Source organism: Macrobrachium nipponense, chromosome 41 (genome assembly GCF_015104395.2).
Source record: "Macrobrachium nipponense isolate FS-2020 chromosome 41, ASM1510439v2, whole genome shotgun sequence".
In the NCBI taxonomy this organism is placed as follows: domain Eukaryota; kingdom Metazoa; phylum Arthropoda; class Malacostraca; order Decapoda; family Palaemonidae; genus Macrobrachium; species Macrobrachium nipponense.
In genome coordinates, this window is record NC_061102.1 from 48,736,236 (window position 1) to 48,756,233 (window position 19,998).

Below are 19,998 nucleotides of genomic sequence, written 5' to 3' on the forward strand. Positions count from 1 at the left end.
GAGAGAGAGAGAAAACTACAGCAGCACATTTCGTTACAATTACTCTCCAGAAAATCTAAGATTCTGTATACTACTCTTACAAAACTTAGATAAGCAAAACAGGAAACACCTTTCGAGAAGGGTCAATTTACATGAGAGATCGTTTGCTATAATAGATTCACATCAGCAGTGCATCTGATGTCTAGGGCAGACCTTTGCGACACTCCTGATTGGCTGTTGATAAGCCAATCACAGGGCTGGAAACTCTCAGTCTGTCGAGAGAGTTCACATAGGTAGGATGTATGTTCCACCTTCTCGTGAGGGATACGTCTTTCAAAAGTTTCCCTCGGGAGAGGTAGATCATACATCCTGCCTATGTGAACTCTCGAGAGACTGAGAGTTTCCAGTTGTAAGGGACTGGCCTAGACATCAGATCTTACCTTACAGACCTTACATCTTGTTCGGGTTGCCCCAGGTCCCTCAGTGTGAGGCACCTCTAATGTCTACCAGAGAGTTGCTAGTACATCTTCCGGTATATTTTCCATCTTCCAATCTTGGATGGTCTGGGATGCAGTTTAGATATTTGTCGAGCTTATTCTTAAACACATCTACGCTCACTCCTGATATATTCCTCAGATGAGCTGGCAACGCATTGAATAGACGCTGCATTATCGATGCTGGTGCGTAGTGGATTAATGTCCTGTGTGCTTTCCTTATTTTTCCTGGTATAGTTTTGGGCACTATTAATCTACCTCTGCTTGCTCTTTCTGATATTTTTAGTTCCATGATATTTTCTGCTATTCCTTCTATCTGTTTCCATGCCTGAATTATCATGTAGCGTTCTCTTCTCCTTTCTAGACTATATAATTTTAAGAATTGTAGTCTTTCCCAGTAGTCTAGGTCCTTAACTTCTTCTATTCTAGCTGTAAAGGACCTTTGTACACTCTCTATTTGTGCAATATCCTTTTGATAGTGTGGGTACCATATCATATTGCAATATTCAAGTGGACTACGAACATATGTTTTATAAAGCATAATCATGTGTTCAGCTTTTCTTGTTTTGAAGTGCCTTAACAACATTCCCATTTTTGCTTTACATTTTGCCAACAGAGTTGCTATTTGATCATTGCATAACATGTTCCTATTCATCATCACACCAAGGTCTTTAACTGCTTCCTTATTTGTGATGGTCTCATTATTAGGTCCCTTATATGCATATAGCTTTCTTTCTCTGTCTCCATAATTTATTGATTCAAATTTATCAGAGTTAAATACCATCCTATTTACCTCTGCCCAATCATATACTTTGTTAAGGTCTCTTTGTAGAGCGTTCCTATCTTCATCACAAGTAATTTCTCTACTTATTCTTGTGTCATCTGCGAAACTACTCACTACCGAATCCTTCACATTATTGTCTATGTCTTCAATCATAATAACAAACAGTATTGCAGCTAACACCGTACCTTGCGGCACACCGGATATTACCTTGACTTCATCCGATTTCTCGTCGTTTGCAATAACTATCTGTTTTCTGTTGTGTAAAAATTCTTTTAACCATCTTCCTACTTTATATCCACGATATTGTGTTTTCTAATTTTCTTCGCTAATATATTATGGTCTACTTTATCAAAAGCTTTTGACAAAGTCTAAATAAACCACATCTGTTCATTTCCGCTTTTCATATTTTTGAATATGTTCTCACGGTGGACTAACAGTTGGGTTTGTGTACTTTTTCCGGGTACGAAACCATGTTGTCCTTTTTATTAAATGTTTCATAATATTTTTCTTCATTACCCTTTCATACACTTTCATAATATGTGATGTTAGACTCCACAGGCCTATAATTACTTGCCTCTAGTCTTGATCCACTTTTGAAAGTAGGGGTAATATATGCTAATTTGTGCTCATCATAAATCTTGCCTGTATCTACACTTTGTCTTAATAATATTGCAAGTGGCTTTGCGATAGAATGAACTACTTTCTTTAACAAAATAGCAGGAATTCCATCAGGCCCTGCAGCAGCTCCATTTTTAATTTCATTAATAGCCTGCACAATATCAGCTTCATTAATATCTATGTCAGCTAAATATTCCCTATTTTCATCCCTTACTTCTATATCATTATCTTCATTATCTATTCTAGGGTGAATTCTCTCTTATATCGTTCTGCCAGTATGTTGCAAATTTCCTTTTTTTCATTCGTTAATCTCCCTTCAATTCTCAGAGGGCCTATTTCTATTCTTCTTTTATTCATCTTCTTCGCATATGAGTATAATAGTTGGGGTTTTGCTTGATATTTAATAGGGTTTTTTCTTCCAAGTCCCGTTTTTCATTTTCTTTTGATTGTATAATCTTTTGTTCTGCATTTTCTATCTTACTTTTTAGTTCTATAACTTTCCATGCATTTTTTTCTTTTGCAAGACCTTTTTTCCACTTTCTGATTTTCTGGAACAAGATCCTTCTGTCTCTTGGTATGCATGAATGATGTTTATTTTTCTTCTTCGGTATATATTTTTCCACTATTTTCTCCAATATTTTATATAATATCTCCGTATTTACCCTTATGTCATCACTTACGAAAATGTTATCCCAATCTTTGTTTAATTCTTCATTAATTTCTGACCATTTTATATTTTTACTGTAGAAGTTGTATTTTCCATATCCTTCCCACTTTTTCATTTCTTGCTTATCTCTATTTTCACTTGCTTTGGAATGAACTGTTAATTCTATGACATTATGGTCTGAAATATTCGCATTATAAACTATTATTTCTTTAACATAATTCATCTCGTTCACAAATACTAGGTCTAAAGTATTTTCCTTTCTTGTTGGCAGGTGATTTATTTGTTGAATGTTGTATTCTAGTAGCATATCTAATAGCTTTTCAAATTGCCTCTTATCTTCTGCACTACTATTACTCTCTTTTTTATATGTATAAGTACAACCACAATCTCCTATTCGTTCTTTCCATTCTACGAAAGGAAAGTTGAAGTCACCAGATAGGAGAATAGTCCAGTCCTTGTGATTTCTACATATATCATCCAATTTTTCAATTATTAAGTCAAACTCTTTAGTATTAGGAGGTCTATATATTACTATGTTCATCAATTTTTCAGATTCAAATTCTACCGCTATTAGTTCACATTCTGAGTTACTATATTTCTCATATATTTTTCCTTGTTTTTTGTCTTTCCCATATATTGCGGTTCCCCTTGATTCCTATTTTTTCTATCTGATCTATAAGTTTGGAACCCTTTTATTTGATCATCATTCCCAGTCTCTTGGGAATACCAGGTTTCACTTATATTCATTATATCTATTTTCTTTTCATTTTGGGTTAGTTCTTCTAAGTACTCTATTTTTCTTTTTGAGTTACTCGTAACTAAACCCTGCGCATTCATCACTATGATGGTTTGCGTGTTTTCTCCTTCATTTAATACTGGTAGTAATAAGGATTTTCCCATGTCTCTTTCCTGTTCTGGTATGTTGTTCTTTTTTTCATTTCCAGAAATTTGACATTAAAAAATCCAACTTTTCCATAATATTTGATTTTCCTTCATCATAATTATTCATTTTGTGTGTCTGAATCTGCAATTTTTTCTCCGTTTCTGCAATATCCTCTTGCATAATAAATACAGTTATTATCTCTTGAGTAGAATTTCGGAGCTGATGCTTTGAAATTTTTGCTGACACCTCTGCATATCTCATTGGTGGTTTGCTTTTCTCTTTTACCTGATATTCTTGATTTCTCTCTTTATTTGTTTCTTTCTTATTTTGGATTTTATTACTTGGTTGGTTATTTATTTGATTATGATTCATGGCTACAGGGTGCATATATTTGCCTTTTTTGTCGAACTTACATCCTTTTCCTTCTTTTAGGTTTTTACATATTTTTGGATGCAGATCTCTGCAATCATCCCCATATCCACTAAGTATGCACATTTACCATATATTTCATAGTTTTTGACATATCTTAGGATGTTTGTAGTAACATCTTTCTCCAAATCTGCAATTCCCTCTTTTCAAAAGGTTGCAGATTTTGTCTTTCTTGTCTATTTTTTCCTCTTTCCCGTCATTGTATAGATCTGGGTAGAGCCTCTTCGGGATTTGCTTTTCTGTTGTCATATCGTAATTTATTTCTTCGTAGGTATGCTGCTTTATTGCCTCATATGTAGTATCAATGAGTATCTCTGCATCCATACTTTTATCTTGTTCTTTGTTTCCTTATTTTTTTCTGTCATTTCATTTTTGTTTACTTCTTCTTCCGTTTTCCTCTTCTTCTTCTTCTTCTTCTTCTCTCCTCTTCTTCTTCATCCTCAACTATTTGTACATTCAATCTTGATTTAATAACATTGTCTATCCATGATAGACATGTTGAACAAAAAATTCTTGTATCTTTTCTCAAATCTTGTATATTACCTCAGCACACTGTGGATGGGTCGGAATGTGCATGCAGCACATTTTCTGATTAGGTTTGTGGATTGACTATGCTATACCAAACCTTACACAGTTTTGCATGCTTTTGGCATTCTTTTTCCTAATGCATCAATTAGGATATTCACAAGATTCACCTTATTCATTTTCTTTGTCGGAATATGTTGGTTTATGTATATTTTCTTTATGAGTCTCTTGACCACTTGGATTTTATTTGGAACTTCTTCAATTATTTTCAAGATGTTTTCATTAGATTTGTTCCAGTTTGAAGGATTATATCCTTCTAATATATCTATGAATGCTTTTGTATCTTTTTGGTTAGGACTGTTGCTGATTTCATAGATGAGAAATGCCAGTTCCCTTCCTGCTACCTCATCGTATTGCGAATCTGCTAAACACGCCAAATTACGCCACCTCTTCCCGCAGTTGGAACTTACTGCCATCTTGTTCTGATTTATAGTATTACACTTGATAAACTAACTTAGAAGACGCTTTATCCTACTATTTTCATACTAATCTTATCACCGATAGTTCACGAACACTTCTAGATATTTCTCAAATTCTAGTCGTATGTTAAACTTGTGATATCTGTTGATTAATCTGACTTCACGCGGGTACGTCTCACCAAGCAAGATGGCTACTTACGGGTGATGTGAATCCACTATAGCCACTTCTTTGCTAGGGATATTCGTTCTCATGCGAAGGACGAGGTAAGGATCCGTCCCTCGAAAGAGATGCACTGTAGGCATTACTTTAGGTTCTTTGCAGCGTCCCTTCGGCCCCTAGCTGCAGCCTCTTTCATTTCTTTGCTGGGCCTCCGTTCATATTCACTTTCTTCCATCCGACTTTCCACCCTCTCTAACAATTGTTTCACAGTGCGAATGCTTTGAGGTATTCCTCCTGTTACGCCATTCAGACCCTCTCACTGTCCATTTCCTTTGACCTTAGTTCTATAATCGGATGCGATTACAAGAAATGAGGTCATTATTATGAAGAGGCCAAAAGCTATGAGGTCATTCAGAGCCGAAACGGAAATTGACGGTAAAAGGTTTGAGAGGTGTAACAGAAGGAAGAAGACCTCACAGTTGCACTTTGAATCAAGTGTAAGGAGAAGGTGGAAAGTAAGACAAAGAAAGAGAATATGAAAGGCGGTACAGTAAAAGGAACGAAAGGGGTTGCAGCTAGGGGCCGAAGGAAGGCATACTGCAAAGAACCTTAAGTAATGCCTATAAACGAAAAAACGTGGAGAGAACTACGGAGTTTGTCGGTGGAGAGCGAGAAAACCTAGAAAACAATAGTAATCTACTAAAGTTAGTTACCGACAGCAATGAAATGAGTTCCCATTCTGTTACTCCACGACCGCCTTAACCAAGGCTTCTACGTAAGCACTTTATCAAGACTCTCGGTGACGTCACAATCAACTCCATGCCAAAGTGTGGCATCACTGACCGGTTCTCAACACCAGCTCGTCCGGGTTCTCCGCTGCCCTTCCTTATGGCTTAAGAAATCTATCTATCAACGGTTTAGCTCTGTAGCCTTTATTCAACTACAACAGCATTTTAATAATACGTTGTTGCCACTCATCCCGAGTGTTCGTCTTACGTCATTCAATTTTTGCAATTGTGGACTTTCATTTTTATTTCTTAATACGTGCTCATGTGCTCCGTTCAAGCCTCCAAGTACGTTCTTGCCTAGTTTTACTTCAGAAAAGATAAGAAGGTTACTGCACGAATCAGGATTAAGGCTGGAAAGAGCTGGGCAGAAAGAAACTGACCAGGTGTGGAAGCCTTCAACATATCCTCTACGCATTTAGTCAAGAGGGCAACTGCTTTCTAGGCTGAACAAAACGACAAAAACGAAGCAACTTGGCCTATAGACAATAAAGTGGGAGAATGAGATGTGGGATAAGCTAAAGAGTGGGGGGAGGGGGGGAGCGGAGGCAAGAGGAGTATAAATCCAATCCGCTATGCCGAGCTACATTCCTCCCTCTGGGGTGAAACTCACAAAACTCAACTTCTCGTCGACTGCCCAGGTGGCTGCGAGGATGCGGACCTACCTCTCTCTCTCTCTCTCTTTACGTACCCAAGCTAGATGCTAGAAAGAGTTGGCCATGATCGAATGAACAGGTATGCTCAACTCTCTAATTTATCAAAGGCCAATTTTTCCTATTATCCGTGAAACTGTAATCTTGGATTTTCCATTTCACACAGAACTTCATTTTAGACAATACTGCTTTGCTGAGAGAATGTTCGTCATTATATTCCGCCCTATCTCAAGCATATATATCTCCTTAATTCTTCACTAGCCTAAATGGGTTTGGGCATTCATGGTATTTAAAGAACGCACAAACGAACGTTTAAAATTCGCGTCTTCAAATGAAATGCCGAAATGAATTACAAGCCATAAGCAAAGAAACTTCAAAAAAATACTCGAGAAAAGAAAGTCTTCAATCTCATACGCCAAGCTCAGGTACCTAGATAAAATAATGATCATAAAGTCACTTCGCTGAGAATTGCCACAACCTGCCATATCCCTAACAAGAGGTCAATGGGCTTGTATGATTTACACTTGCCCAAACATTCTTATGCAACATTTTGGACACCTATCATAACCCCACCCTGGCCCGATGAGGCCATAGATTCAATAAAGCCGAATCCACACTTACACTAGCCTGGTTGGCCTTGGTTTGAATTACCCATAACTACAATCTACACTATGCAAGAAGTCTTTCAACTAACTTTGATATCTTCTGGCCCAGTGATTCTAGAGAAGATAATTTTGAATGACCCAACCATGCTGTCGCTTTCTTGACCACATCACTTTAAACCAGATGATGCCCATATTCCCTTGGCTTGCACATGCTTTGTGCCATATATATATATATATATATATATATATATATATATATATATATATAATATATATATGTATATACATATAATATATATATATATATATATATATATATGATATATATACGTATATCTATATTATATATATATATAGATAGATAGATAGCAATTTGGTGCGAGGGGAAGGTCAATTCCTTATTCCTTTTTAAGTACTTTATTCAGCTGCTGACGTTTCAGGCCGTTTAGTCCATTTTCAAAGCTACATAATAAAAGAAACAGACACTAAATATATATATAGATATATATATATTATAATATATATATATATATATATATATATATATAATATATGAGAGTATAAGCACAGGTGCATACGTACACGCATACAAACAGGATATGATATCAACAGCACTGAACTGATTGGAAGTGCACCAAGAACCCGTGAACCCTACCGGAGTGCAGGAGTAGGTCAGCTGAGCGTGGGGGATCCAGTATAGCAAAATAATGGGAGAAATTTCCAGGAGCAGCAAAACCTGACGCAGGGTCGTCATGGGGGTGTTTGTGGTCAGGTGGGACATGAAACCATACAATGAGCATATGGGTTCAGAGAAACGGAATGGGATGCAGTTTCCATTCACTTTACGTAAAGCGATTCTTGTCTTGTCATGGCAGGGGAGCGAAACTATCCCAGAACGCTATTATAACCAAAGATATGCCTTTAAAATTAGCTAGAGTAACTTAAGCTTACGTGAATCAATAAACAACAAAAATTTCGCTTAAACATTCCAAATCATCTGGTCGCCTCACACATGCTTTTACAGGCATTTATTTGGTGAAAATATTTGCAAACATTCACAATGTTAAACCTGCTATTTATCCCCCCATTCAAACAGCAATAACAAAGCATCTGGAATCTAGAGCACTCGAACCTCATTTACGGAATCGCGAGAAAATTGCAAGCAAACCATTCATTCAAGTAGCAGCTTTTACTAGACCGGAGTAAATGTCTGGATACGCGGCTATTATACGCAGTGATAGGTGACGATACGGAAACTTTCGCTCTCCTATCACGGTTCTGTTGTGTTGCGGGAGGTTTAATATGTGTTGTCAGTTGCCAACCTCATTTCCAGACTAGTCGAGGCTGCTCAAGACTCAAGGTTGAAGTCCAGAGAATAACAGTAATGTTATTAGTATCAGTATCTAGTAGGGCAAGGCTATATTTCTGAAGATATTACCTATATTGTCTGCTTGTTTGTATGGTGATTTTACGTTGCATGGAGCCAGTGGATTATCTAAGTACATTAAAAATACAAATTGTACATTATATACACAAGTGAAAAACCTCAAGGAAATCTATTCCGTTATATGGCTTATTTTCGGCTCTCTCTCTCTCTCTCTCTCTCTCTCTCTCTTTGTGAGTAAGTGTACCCAATCTTTCAAGTTAACGATCTAACCACCTGGTTCAGTTACGTTATTTCTAAAGATAAAAGGTAGAAAAACGCTCAATTTCTGAAGATTGCTAATAGCCTAGAGTTATATATATATATATATATATATATATATATATATATATATATATATATATATATATATATTGCTAATATACTGAAAGCACAAGAGACTCGCATTCCATTTACATAATAATAATAATAATATAATAACAATAATAATAATAATAATAATAATAATAATAATAATAATAATAATAATAATAATAATAATAAGGTAGGGGACCTTCTCTGAGGGCAGTAGCACTGCATATTAAGGTGTTTCAACGGCATTTAATCTATATAGAGTAATCTCCATTCATGTTAAAATGAAACAGCTGACACATGTCAAATTCTTGAAAAACGCCGAGACTGTCACATTTTCATTTACATGCATGTACAGTTATAAAGAAATGTCTAAAGTAGCGGCACATACACGGAAGACAGAACTTATGCAAGAACAGGTAGGTGGGTGCATTGTTACTGAAAATCGCTAGCCTATTCATGCAGAAGCTATGTAGATTCCCATGGGAAAACCATTGGGTAGAAAATCTTATTCCGCTATCAAGCTGCTCAGACTATAACCCGTTACCACCGAGATCCCGGAAGGCTGTCGAATAATTCGATTCTCACAAATTTTGCTTTTATATATCAAAACCGATCACAAGTCAACAAGGATTGTTAAATCAAAATTCAAACCTTAGAATGACCTCCAGCTAACTCGGGATGCAAGCAAGATTTTTCTCCTTTCATAAGTTGTAAACATTATATTCCTAACTTTTAACGAAAATGAAAACGTGCTAAAGTCTACAGTCAAATACAGCCTGGTTTCCCAAACGAAAATTAAAATAAATACGCTATATTCTACTAGAAATAATTTGTCTGTACTATATAACATGCATATTATTTATCTTTTTACATTTTCATTCTTATAAATATATCCTAAATATCCTATATGTCCTAAAATTCCTGTATCTTTAACTCAATGCGAAAGACCTTTTTCAGACCTTTTTAGACTTTTCCATAAAGCTTTCCTAAGTCCCCCAACAAGTACAAGAACAACAACAACAAAGTAGTTTATAGGCTTACTCCCAAAGTAAGCAAAAAAAAAAAAAAAACTTTAAGCAGAAGCTGTGTTCTCAAAATGTGAGAATTCAATTGCTGAGAAACTAACGGAAAATTGATGAGAATACTGAAGTCGACAAGAACATACATTAGGATTGTCATTCCCTATCAGGATTTATTGTTCAAAAGAGAGAGAGAGAGAGAGAGAGAGAGAAGAGAGAGAGAGAGAGAGGTGGGGGGGGGGGGGGGGGGGGCGGCACTCCCGGACCAAAACAAAAGGAAGACACATTACTGGAAGTGTAACCTCTTCCCGCGAGAACAGCTTTTTCAAACAATTGGTAGATTAAATCATTAGAAAGCAGCCACCGAGGATCAAGGCCATGCGAGCTGTGTTCAGGAAGGAGAGGACGAGGAGGAGCTGGTTATAATGGATACGAAACAGAGAATGGAGGGTCGGAGGGAGAAGGGGAGCGGAGGGGAGGGGAGGGACACAGAGAAAAGAGAGCTCCTAAGACTTCACTCTCTTCTGCTTTACCTGAACACAAACACACGCCTTTCCATCCGTCCTCTCCTCCTACTCTTCGGTTCTGTAACTCATGCCTACAGTGCACCGCATAAGTTGCGCACTGATGACACTACTCCCCTGCTGGGTGTCTTCATTCGTCTTCCATCTCTGTTACCATTCAACTCTTCCTCCTCCATCCAACATTTCTTCTTCCCCGACCTTCAGCTATTTCTTCCCTTAACTACCGATAATTATGTTAATAACTTAGGGTCCCTCGCCTCCTCTTTCGATCATGCCCTTCCTGGCAACCTCAAGGAGAGGCGTATCTCTTCCACCAGAGAGGCAGCTCATTAAACTGGCGTGTGAATAAATAAACGTTGGCAATTGCCGCTAATTACAATAAAAAGAATCTTAACCGACCTTGGGATGATTATGGAAACTAATGAAGACGCCATAACAACGGCAAATATAAAGATTACTACCAGGATCTTATACTACTTCATAAGCCTCAAAATAAGAAGGAGTCAGATGATGAGATGAAGATAAAAGTCATATCGACAAAATTAAAAATTCCACAATAAAACGAAAACAAAAATCGAAATACGACGCATCAAAAATCAAAGAAAATGAACTGCCGCTGAATACGAACAAATCGGTGTAAATACAAGATATAGAAAATAATTCGAAACTAGGTAAATATCACTGTTCCAAGTTATTTTTAGCAATAAAATTATTTCAGTCACCCGTGTGGGTTTTTATTCTCTTTCTTTCTGTAAGCTTCAACACTCCAATAAAACGTCCTGAGAATTAAAGAGAAAACAGTTACTTAGAAATAACGTGACGTATGACCCTGTTTATGATGACAAAGCTGTAGCAAACCTTGACATTGTAAAACAAAAGTCCTCATGCTGTGCACATGAGCAGAAAAAAAAAATAATTGCATACAAACATGATTTGTTTACCAAACCCAGAACAAGACTTGGGTAGCGAGCTTGGGCCGAGGTTTCGTACTGAACACAAATGAAGACTTCAGCACTAATCCCCAACATTTAACCTTGTGCTGTGATCTAAGCAAGCCTAGTGTAAAGATCTTGAAGAAGACTTGCGTAATCTGCCAAAAACTTCAGTACTGGACCAAAAGCAAGCTTTATAGACTGAACTCAAACAGACTTTCATACCCAAAGCGACACTTGAGCACTGATCTGAAGCGAGATTTGCCTAATAACTTTGGTAAGACTTCTGTATGAGACTAAAATCGAGAATACTTAGCTGTGCATCTACACTGCTACAATAAAACAATTTACCCCGTATATATCTAAAGCAAGTTGAAAAGAAATCAACAACCGTGGGGTGCAACGAGAAGGACGAATCGTTGATAAGCTGGATAATGATCATGCGAAACGCTGGTTAGGACCACCAATAACTCGGTAACTTTTATTCAATCTGTTTGTAATGTTTGTACGATAAGTTACCGTTTGACAGCAAAGTGGACGTATACCCTTACGCGTTGCAGTAACGTAAGCAACACTTTTTATTTTTTTAACTTTTATTTAAAAATAACAAAAATACAATATTTACATTATTTCAACCATTAAAATGTTGAACACAAGAATTTGTTTGTAACAATTCTCTTCAATTTTTCCCCATACAAAAATTAACACAAACCATATCTCACTTAATTTAATCTCCTCCTAAGAAAACAAAAGTTTCATTTTCAGTACGCTTCTGCAAACGGCTTATCCATCATATATAATACCCATAATTACAAATAATAAGAACTGCAGTGTTCCTGTTTTTTTTTTGTTTTTTTTTTTCATTTAGCTTTAATGTCTAACATTAATAATTGGTACATTCCTTACATCCTACCGAACCTTGCCCACTAAATTCAAGCAAAACTTATGGGTACAGAACGTTTATATTCGCACTGAACTGCAGATATCATTCGGTACTGAGCTCGAAGCATGATACGTATAGTGAACTTACACCGAGACTATTGTATAGGCTACTTGACTAGCCTACAGGAGAGAGACGGGCTGAAATCAAAATAAGATATCTGTACTACTGATCACATATCGGAGACAACTCAACTAAAATATGAAAAGTGAATATCAACAACTTTTTACAATGAAAGAGCAACCCGTTTAAGAACATGGCAAAGCGCTGTCTGCCTTAAATACAGAAATCAACTTTGACACTCCTCAGCTAGCAGTAAAATATATGATTTTTGCGCGAATCAAAATAGCATACTACCTGACGTCAAAGGAAACCTTTTCAAGTACATCAATAGTTACGATAGCAACACGAACCAATGGAATTTCCACTGCTGACCGCAAAAAGAATCCATACCGCGTGTTCGGAAATATCTCAGAATCCTGCTTATTTATTTTCCTTCAGCCTTTAAATCTACACCCGTAATATTTACCGCATTATTTTGATTGTGCCTTTATATTAGGTGAGGGATAATGATGTCTAGCCCAACCCTCATCGATTTCAATTTTTTACCAATTCCCCCATCTGTTGCTGACCTTCTAAGCTGTTCCTACTGGCGTGGTTCAACTGTTCCCAATCTAGGCCCTATTCTGAGTATATATCCGTGAAATCTCAAGCTTTCTCTCGCCGCGGCGTCCCCTTTAACCTGAAGGTACTAAATTCGTAGTTCGCGTAACATTACAAGTGCACACATCGAAACACACTGCACGGCAATGAAGCGGGTATAATCAAGCATATAAAACTACAGTCGGCGAAAGTTCGTTATATAGCACTCTGAGTTTAATTTCCCTGGCGCACCTTGTACTATGAACAATGACAACGACCGGAAGTTGAAACGTCCTCGTTACATTGTGAACTGAGGTCCCCCTGAGCCATTAGTCTCAAAGTGATGTGCTAAGGTGGGAGCAGGCAAGCTTCGTTGGAGGAGCCAAGAGCCTAGTACGCTAGAAACCCGTTGTAACTCGGACATACCACTGAACATTGAAGATTGGAGGATTTTTAGATGTTATTTGCAGACGGGTTTGAGACTAAAGCCTCTGAGATCGCTGTTCCTAGATTGTTCAATAGGCTGCCTCAAGAGATTAGATCGTTGGCTGACGTTGCTTCATTCAAGAGGAAACCGAAGACTTACTTGTTTAACGTCTGCTATGCTACTGATGATAATATTAGTGAATATTATAAGTCTAGTGTGGTGTGGCGTCCTGCAGGAGCCCTGCAGAGTGTCCATATGGGCCGGAGTAGGGCTTTCGAATGTCCTTCAATAATAATAAACAATAAAAATGGTGAATAAGGATACCTTGCTATTAAAACAGCAATAAAACGAGCAGCAGCAGCGTCGAGATTACATCCAAAGATAACAGAGATTAAAAAGACAAAGTGGGTAACCTATTGAAACCCGTTAGTTTACCGCCGATGAGAGACTTCGGAACGCTTGAATAAATCATATTTGCGCCAACAATCTATAGTTACATTTCAGCCTCAAATGCCCATTATGAAGGCATTCCATTACACACACAAACATACATTAAAAAATAGAATCTAAAAGGAAAAAAATCAAGATAAATTCTCATTACACCTGCAATCATAATACAGGCCTGGCATGGATCTTCATGTCATTCAATTACCGACGGCCCTTCATGTTGTTGTAGATTTCGCTGGCCTTATGCCAGCACGGGCCCCTCCTCCTAGAGCAGCCCGTAAACGGCCTTCAGTTCCTTAGCGTGACACGGAAATAATGTTCAGGAGACGCGACCCGTTCATGCAACCAGCCCGATCGATTAGTTTAATGATGCAACCTTCCGTCACATCTGCCTACATTGTGTATTATTAAAAAAAAAATAACATAAAATAAACACACGTAACATACCATGGCGCCAACTCTCCGTTCAAAAGACGTCCAAGATCTTCTTTAAACGCATGCGACAAAACACAGAGCAGTTTAGATACTTAATCTCCATATTAGTCCAAGTAAGTCTAACAAGAAGAAAACCCAATCAAAAAGAATAAAATGATTTACTTATATATACAAGCGCCTCAGTGGCGTGATCGGTATGGTCTTGGCCTGCCACCTCGGTGGCCGCGAGTTCGATTCTCGGGCATTCCACTGAGGGGTTAGAGATATGTATTTCTGGCGATAAAAGTTCACTCTCGACGTGGTTCGGAAGTCACGTACTGCCGTTGGTCCCGTTGCTGAATAACCACTGGTTCCAAGCAACGTAAAAACACCATACAAACAAAAACTTATATATATATATTATATATTATATATATATATATATATATATATAGATATATTATATATTATATAATATATATGTGTGTGTGTGTGTGTGTGTGGGTGTGTGTGTGTGTGTATTAGCAGCAACGAAAGAAGGTATAGCAAGAAAAGTCCTTAAATAATAATAATAATAATAATAATAAAATAATAATAACAACAGCAACGAAAGTAAGTCTAGCAAGACGAAAGCGCATCCAAAAAAATATCCCAAGTCCCTTCTTGGATAATTAGCATTCACATCATTAACACGGCCTACGAGCTGCTATTCACCCGTTCATTAACATTCCACCAGGTACGACTGTCACACACCATAAATAGGCATCTTCGCTCTCCGCTTCGTTCGCTGGAGTTCTGGTCCTCCAAAGATTCATGATAAATAAGCCACTCATTCCTTCGAGGACGATTTCGTATATTTATGGTAAAGTTATGTTGCCCTAGCTAGCGCCATCTCCTCCTCACCAACACAGGCCCCCGCCCCCTCTCCCCCTTTTTTTTATCACATATTATAGCACTTCATCTTTTTACGATGCATTAACTCAACTCGAGCCTAGCAGTTCATTAGTCATCAACTTAATAGCAAATGAATTTAAACCTAATACATATAGTACTAATTCTGCCACCAATTTTTTTTACTTTCATTCAATTTTCCACGTAAAGTGATCCAGGCCCGGTAAATCAGCCTTTGAAGATACAAGAATATCTTCTTTCTCTGCATCTTTTCCCACTTCTATGTGGGGTCGATGTTTGTGTTCCTCCTCCACCTGGCTAGGTCGAACACATCGTCCTGTGACAACTGTTTGTCCCTCAGATCTTTTCTGACGAAGTACTACACCCATCAACCTTCACTTCGCTCTCCCTCACGCCACCTCCATCTGCATCACATAGCCATACCACCGCAGTCTTCTTTCCTGGGCCTTCTTTGATAGTTCTACGCCTTTAGTAGTTCCTCTTCTTTAATTTTTTATACCATCCATTTTTGTTACTCCACACATCTACCTGAGCGTTTTCATCTCTTCCGCATCCTATTTCTTCCCTTGCACTATCATTACCGGGCATGTTTCTGCTCCAAATATAACAACTAGTCTACTACTGTCTTATACACTTCCTTTAAACTTATGTTGATTCTGCGGTCACTCAAGATACCTGACATCATTCTCCATTTTTCCCATCCAGCCTGCACTCCTATAACAACACGATGCTAGGGTAATAAAACCATAAATACCAAAACTCACATATTCTTCCGTGAGGGTCAATGAATTTTTTTCTGGTCACCCCCTTTTGGAGCAACTGCTTAATGCTAAGTTTATGCATATATATATATATATATCTATATATATATATATATATATATATATATATAGTGTATTACAATATCAAGGTACAAATATCGCAGCCTGGTTTGAAAACTAACTTACACAGTGACTTAGACCGCTGGGCTATCAAGCTCTGTGGTAAAAGTCAGTCTATCGTTTTGTTTTGTTTTTCTTTTAAATCAGGCAGCGGTTCTAATCCTGCCCGTGACAACGCACTAATTCCTTGTGAGATATTTGTGACTCAAGAGATGTAAATATAAAAGCGACGCTGGTGTAGTACTATGTGACAAAAATTCATAAAACATACAGTACACACACACACACACACACACATATATATATATATATATATATATATATATATACATACCACAACAATAACAACTATACACATATTCAAACAAGCAACAAAACTTTTAACATGACAAATGAAAGGATAGTGGTTAACCAACCGCCCACACACATACAAACTAACTAACATCCCCCCCCCCCAAAAAAAAAAAAAAAAAAAAAAAAGAAATGGACGAGTCTTGAAACTTTAAAAGCCAGCCTATCTTAACATTCTGCCACAGTATTACCAGTGTCTTGTATAAACTGATGACGTAAAGCTGCTTAGTACTACAAGTTTAATTGAGTGCCCAAGACATGGCGCTAGTTCATAAAGCAAATAAATTACATTAACAATGTAGACCCACGTATTGTAAACAAAAGAATTAGCGAGTGCATTACATTTAAACGATAACAAGGCTAGGAACAGTCTTTGAGAACTATATACGGTTGAAAAGAAGGGTAGGTCTACAGTGCCATCAAAGTTCCGGAGGAACAACTGCGCTCATCTACAGCAATTCATTGCTCTTTTATCCTTCATTATTTTCAAACCAATAATCATATCTTACCAATCAGATAAATTGTTACTAGGTGTATCCTATCCCTAAGTTAACGAAACCTTCCTGGCATCCTAATATTTAATGATTAACAATGGACAAACATAAAACTGTCTAACAATAATTTAACAAAAGAAACGTTTTAGGAAGTTCTGGAATGTTGGCCTGAAAAGTAATTCCTGTTTTAAGGTTTGTGGTATACACTAAGCAACCTCAAATTAACCCTTTGTTTGCGGAGGTGGGAGGATTTTTCTTAGCAATGAGCGCGAGCTGTTGTTTATATATATATATATATATATATATATATATATATATATATATATATATATATGTGTGTGTGTGTGTGGTGTGTGTGTGTGTATGTATATATATATATATATATATATATATATATATATACATATATATATATATATATATATATGACAAATGGTGAATCAGAAAAAACGTCATTTTATAAATAAAAACATTTCCTTACTACTCGCTTCATAACTTTTCACAAACTAAACCCCTTAAGGAGATGGGTGCGGAGTTTGTTTTTAACAGCCTGGAAAAAAGATGTTAAAACCATTTTCTAAAGCTAATCAAGCAAATATTAACTTTACGGTTAATTAGCAACAACCTTGGTGAAATGCTTGGATAATCAGTGACGAGCTGACTTGACTGCGTGGTATGGAAACCTGCTGCACTGTTCTCCCATTACAGGTTGCACTGTAATGGGAGAACAGTGCAGCAGGTGACATAAAACTAAAATCAGTTGGATAAAGATGTCTTTTATAGCCTAGCCTTGCTAGTTATTGACTATGGCCTGGTCTGTAGTCTATGCCTTTTGACTTTTCTTACTGAAGCAGCGAGTCATCGCTTGTGCTATCACATTTCAAATTTTATTACCAACGCTACCTATAAAGGTCTTGCAGTACAGGACTGGTTTATACATAATGCTGACACTGCTGTATCCAGTTAAACCAATGGAGAAGGCCTAGCTATCGCCGGAAGAAAGCTGCCCCAAAATTAAGGACTGATGACCCATTGGTACTAATACCAGTCGGTGAGCGCCATTTAGCTTTCTGAAATCGTTACGGGATGATTAATAGTCTATAGAGATAAATATACATAAAAAGTTTAGGCCTACATACAGCTTCCATCTACAATAATTCAAAATGCCTAACGACTAGGCCTATATCCAGCCAGACTAGTTTAAACCTATCATGATGCGGTTATGCCTATGTGACAACGGTCGATATTAAGCAGATTTCAGTTGTGAAATATGAGCTTCTGATACAAATATGGCCTACTAAACATGTGCATTGATACCTGCAAGCGTCCATTCAAACGATGCATTGCCGATTGTAGGTATTGCCTTTATATATATCCTTAAATGGTCTTGTAGTACCCAGTCTTATAATGTTAATAATAAATAGCAATATGATAGAAATATTAATACTCATGCATAGTAAAACTAACAGAATATTATGCTTTCCAAATACCAACAAACACACCAATGCCCCTACGCCCTCGTCAAGAAAAAAAAAGAAAAAAAAAAGAAAAAAAAATGATGGAGGAGGCTAAAAGTCAACTCAACCAACCTGTTGTGCCCAATCGTATTTTCTCGCTTCCTTAATTATCCACGAGACGAACGACCTCTCATCCGCTTCGCGCAAGCACTTAATATCCACGGTAAACCATCAGTTGCGTTGTCACTTAGTTTAATCCACCATAGAGAACAAACAAAAGCAAGAAATACGCCCACTTGTCCGTAAGGAACCACCTCTAGACCACTAAAGCTCTCAGCGCACTGAAGAAGAAAAAGTGTTACGGGGAGACGAGACTTCGAAGAAGATGGGATGCCAGAGGCTGCCAGCCAACCCTGCTGCCAGGCGCGCTGCTCCAAAGTATCGTACAAGTCATTGTGAATTTTCATTTTTTACTTAATCTAAAGTTCTAAACCTGCATCTGATACTTTGATTTTAATCTCAACCATGGAGCAATCTCGCGCAGCTCATCTGATGAATCACAGTGATGGCTTTCATTTGAGCTGGTCGGCTGGAATGTTGCTATATGGAGTATCGAGAAAGTATCGTACTATCATTGTGAATTTTCCTTTTTCACTTATCTAATCCTGCATCTGAACACTTTCATTTTAATCTCAAAATGGAGCAATCTCGCCCAGCTAATCTGATGAGTCACAGTGATGATTTCCATTTGAAATAGTCGCCAGGAATACTATATGGAGTTCGAGAGCCCCACCTAACATCAGAACTCAGCTACTTTTGGCGCATTTTCTCTTCCAGGGACTGGCGTAATGTTCAGCAGATGCTGACGTGTGAAGGTTTAGTTCTATGCCAAAGTAATGATCGGTATGTGTAAAGAGCTCATACATCAATCAAAAGATGTCAGCAATATGACCCTAACCAAAGAATATCTTCCAGTCGTGTTGAAGTCACCGAACTAAATAAGCGAATAGGCAACAGTAATATTTCTTTTATCCATTTACATAAAATGAATATATGAATAAATAAAAGAATAAAATTCTGTAGATACTCAGTGTAAGGAAGAGCATTTGCTGGCGTAGATAACTTATTTTTTTTTAATTATACAAAATTACTTTTGTGCAACATAGCAACAATCTTTTTATAGATGTTCATTTTAAGAGGAGGGTAGGATTAAGATAATTTTTGTTGACGTTAAAAGCTACATTAAACTAAAAAAAGAGCATATCAAAGAGCTGAAACTAAATATACAATAATATATCTTTTGTAAAAAATATACTATTCGTTGGTCCTTTCCCAGCGTGAATTTATACCTATTAAAAACTTTAATTCGAGACACCTTACGATGTAGAACAACTGCAGGTTGGTCTAGCCTCACCCAAAGACCTTTCTTTACTAGCATTTACGCACCAGTATCCATTAGGAGCTCTGTCCCACCACAACTTCAGCTCTACTCCAGATGATATTCCAAAAGTTACGAAAAGTGCAAGAACTTCTAGGAATACACACAGTGCCTCATTGCTCTGTGAACCTCTTGAGCTCCCAGGATAATTCGATTACTTTTTAAAACTTTTTTTATATTTACGCTTTATAAAAATAACCGAACCATGAACAACCTTTGCTTGTAGAGCTAAATCACAGAGTATATTCCACTAACGACGTTTTTCCTTTTATGCCATTGTTGGAAAACAATGATTACTACTTTTAAAACATTCCAGACAAT

At 37.2% G+C, this 19,998-nt stretch overlaps 1 protein-coding gene across 1 annotated transcript in view; it reads right to left on the reverse strand.

The window, feature by feature from the left end:
- Positions 1–18,596, reverse strand: part of LOC135212746 (uncharacterized) — a 216,469-nt gene extending 197,873 nt beyond the window's left edge. The window contains exon 1 of the mRNA XM_064246473.1: positions 18,372–18,596. The gene's annotated coding sequence lies outside the window, so the exon portion shown is untranslated. The remainder of the gene's footprint in view (positions 1–18,371) is intronic.
- Positions 18,597–19,998: the final 1,402 nt, after the last annotated feature.